The following is a 3,851-nucleotide window of genomic DNA, read 5'->3' on the forward strand; positions in this document are numbered from 1 at the left end:
AATTTTAAAGGAAAAAAAAAAGGTCTTCAAATTGTCAACTGGAAGGAGGGAACTTTTACAATGCAGTGGAAAACCGGCTGGCTAACGGCACGTGTTGGGGGGGGGTGGCTCAAACCCATGTTGTTGTTTTTTTTTTTATTATTTTTCTCCTTGTAAAAGTGGGATTTTTTTTTTTAATTTTTTTTTTTAAATTTTTTAATATTATTATTTTTATTTTTTTTTTTAATTTTGCTACGGTAACAAAAAAAAATAAAATAATAATAATAACCTCTCGTGCTCGGCGCCGGGGGGAGGAGGCGCGTTGAGCCCCCTCGGCGCGTCGAGCTCGGCGGTTCCTTGAGGGGAATTCTGGGAATAAATCCCCCCCCAAACGACTCCCCCTCCTCCAGTGGAGGGTGGGAGCGGGAAAATCCCTCCCGTTTCTCCCCACCTTGTGTGTCCCAACAGCCTCTGCCTCTGGTTGACCCACCGGAGAACCCGGGACGGCGACGGCAAAAGCGCTGCTCCCATTCCCGTTCCCGATGGAAGCTGTTTTCTAAGGGATAAGAAGCTGAAAGGCCGTGGCCGTCTGGGAGGTCACACCAACAAATCCCTCATCCCAAAGGAGGGCTCGGGCAGCAGCTTTGAGGTCCATCCCATCCATCTCATCCATCTCCAGAAGCGAGGTCCATCCCATCCATCCCATCCATCCATCTCCAGAAGCGAGGTCCATCCCATCCATCCATGTCTGGAAACGAGGTCCATCCCTTCCATCCATCCATCCATCTCCAGAAGCGAGGTCCATCCCATCCATCCGTCTCTGGAAGCAAGGTCCATCCCATCCATCCATCCCTCCATCTCCGGAAGCGGCTCCGTCTCCTTGCCCTGCACACCCAGGCTCTGTAGTTTGTTTAGAAAAAAGTTTGCACAACCCACGTTTTTTAGCAGTGCAAGCTTCCTTTTGAAACCGTTATTCTCCTTACATTTATTCTTTTTATATATATATATATATATATTTAAATATATTTTCGTTTTTGTTTGTTTTATTTTTTTGTTTGTTTGTTTGTTCGTTTTTTTGTTTGTTTTAACTCAGGCTTGTTTCATTGAAGGCACTTGGTTTCCATGGCAATTTATAAAAGACGGTGGTTTGGTTTCTTCCCTTCGTCGTCGGAACGGATGACTCGGGTCGGGGGAGGAGGGGAGGAGGGAGAGGGGAGGAGGGGGCGAAGTGGCCGCAAGCAAACTCCGAAAATCCCGGAAAAATCCCGTGTAACGTGTAAAGCCCAGGGTGGCACGTCCTGGTGGCTGGGAAATGCATGCAAAGAGGAGACAGCACACACAGTTCTCAAGCAGAGCCATGAGAAATGAAAACAGGAACGTCTGAAACCGGCTCTGATCCCGGGTGATTCCCTAAGGGAGGCGACAGCCAAAGTAGGAAGGGCCTACATTTGTTTAACTCCACACTAAAAAACCTTCTGCAGGGGGAAATGAATGCCAGCTCTTCACATACCCTGTTTACAGTGAGGTGTTTCTCTCTCTCTCTCTTTTTTTTTTGTTCTTTATTTCCTCTTTCCTTTTTTTTGTTTTTGTTTTTTTTTGTGTGTGTGTTTTTTTTTCTTTTTGGCAGGCCATTAGGTTTCCATGGTAACAAGCAAACTATTCATTTGAAACAAAACCAGCCATGACTTTTTGTGCTTTGACAAGGGTTTCTATAGCTCTTCACCGAGAGTTCAACCAGATGATGCTGAATTCATCATTGACCACAAAAGCACCTGAAGGTCTCTTCCTTCCTTAGGCCAGATCCCATCCTCACACGTGGCTCGTGATGCCTTTTATGTCCCCAGTGCTTTCTTAATTACCTTTTTTTTGTTTTGTTCATTTTTTAATTATTTATTTACGTACTTATTTAACTTTCGAGTCAGTTCAGTGGAGGAATCTTTGGTAGTTTGTTTTTAAAATGTCCATTTTACAAAGACTCTTCTTCTTCATGCCAGTGCCTGGTGAATCTTTTGTAGCCTCTGCCAGGATAAGGTCACCTCTGATGACTTAAGACAGACATGAGGAGGAGAAGTGGGAGGAGTCGTATATGTGAGAATGTCCCAACAGCACCTGATCGTAAATCTACAGAAAAAGGAGGGGAAAGGACAATTAAAGAGCTGCCCAGACACAGTCAGAACTCTACAAGGCTTAGAAGATCGAGGGTTCAACCACCAGGAGCTGCACAATCATGTGGAGGTGGCGGGATGGGGCTCACTTGGGATGTCCCCACATGTCCCACTGAAGGCCACCAACCTCCCCTGCAGGAACAAGATCACCTCCTACACACAGGGAATGAGAACAACCCTCACAGCTAAATAGGGCAGAGATATTGGGATGAAAATCCACCTCACAACTAAACAGGGCAGAGACATTGGGATGAAAATCCACCTCACAGCTAAATAGGGCAGAGACACTGGGATGAAAATCCACCTCACAGCTAAATAGGGCAGAGACACTGGGATGAAAATCCAGCTCACAACTAAAGAGGGCAGAGATATTGGGATAAAAATCCACCTCACACCTAAAGAGGGCACAGACATGGGGATGAAAATCCACCTCACAGCTAAATAGGGCAGAGACACTGGGATGAAAATCCACCTCACAACTAAAGAGGGCAGAGATATTGGGATGAAAATCCACCTCACAACTAAAAAGGGCACAGACATGGGGATGAAAATCCAGATCACAACTAAATAGGGCAGAAATATTGGGGTGAAAATCCACCTCACAGCTAAATAGGGCAGAGACACTGGGATGAAAATCCACCACACAACTAAAGAGGGCAGAGATATTGGGATGAAAATGCACCTCACAAACCAAATAAGGCAGAGATTTTGGGATGAAAATCCACCTCACAGCTAAAGAGGGCAGAGATACTGGGATGAAAATCCAGCTCAAAACCAAATAGGGCAGAGACACTGGGATGAAAATCCACCTGGCTGCACAGTTCCAGTCTGTGCAATGCACACATGGGGGTGGAGGGATGAAAGAAGGTCCACAGGGAATCATAACAGTGATTTTCATGAATTTTATGTTATTTGGACCCTCTGAATATGTTTTTAATATTGCTTTATGTGTTTGACTGTCTCAAATTGGGACTGCACAGCCCAGCCCGCTGTGGGAGTCGCTCACTGTTCTCACCTCTGCCCAACACCCCCACCAGGCATCTCTGCTCACCCTCTACCTGAACAAAGCCATTTCCAAGGAAAACACTACAATTTAAGCCTCTCCAACCAAACCAGGTATTATTCTCCTGGAAAAAATTGTGGCTGCCCAGCTCAGCCCACCACGGAGTCACCCGCTACTCTCTCTGCCCAACACCCTTTCACTGATATCTCTGCTCAGCCAGCATTTTTCCCTCTGAAAAAAGTATTTCCAAGGAAAACATTCCAATTTAAGCCTCTCCAACCAAACCAGGTGTTGTTCTCCTGGAAAAGATTGTAGTTGCCCAGCCCACTGTGGAGAGTCACCCATTGCTCTCTCTGCCCAACACCCCCAGCCTTTCACTGGCATCTCTGCTCACCCTCTACCTGAACAAAGCCATTTCCAAGGCAAACATTTCAACCTAAGCCTCTCCAACCAAATCAGATATTGTTCTCCTGGGAAAAAAAATCCATTTGGGGAGTTGTCTCAGCTAAATAAACCCCTGAGGACCTTTCTGCCCCTCGTGTGGAGAAGCAGCACTTACTGTTGGCCGGTTGGTCTGACTTCATGCACTCCCCTTCCACAATGGACACGTCATCGATGGCAATGTCCCCTTCGATGCCAGGGCCACGGATCCCTTCAAAGATGAGCTGCAGAGCAATGAAGAAGAAGCAGATCAAGATCAGAGG

At 46.2% G+C, this 3,851-nt stretch overlaps 1 long non-coding RNA gene across 1 annotated transcript; it reads right to left on the minus strand.

Moving 5' to 3' along the window:
- Positions 1 to 1,041: 1,041 nt before the first annotated feature.
- On the minus strand, positions 1,042 to 3,823 carry LOC113940723. Its single transcript, XR_003525522.1, has 2 exons — positions 3,707 to 3,823; positions 1,042 to 2,100 (listed from the first exon to the last, which is right to left on the minus strand). It is a non-coding gene; the product is annotated as an uncharacterized LOC113940723 (long non-coding RNA).
- Positions 3,824 to 3,851: the final 28 nt, after the last annotated feature.

The sequence above is a fragment of the Corapipo altera genome, unplaced genomic scaffold (genome assembly GCF_003945725.1).
Source record: "Corapipo altera isolate COAL_440 unplaced genomic scaffold, ASM394572v1 128385, whole genome shotgun sequence".
Classification (NCBI taxonomy): Eukaryota; Metazoa; Chordata; class Aves; order Passeriformes; family Pipridae; genus Corapipo; species Corapipo altera.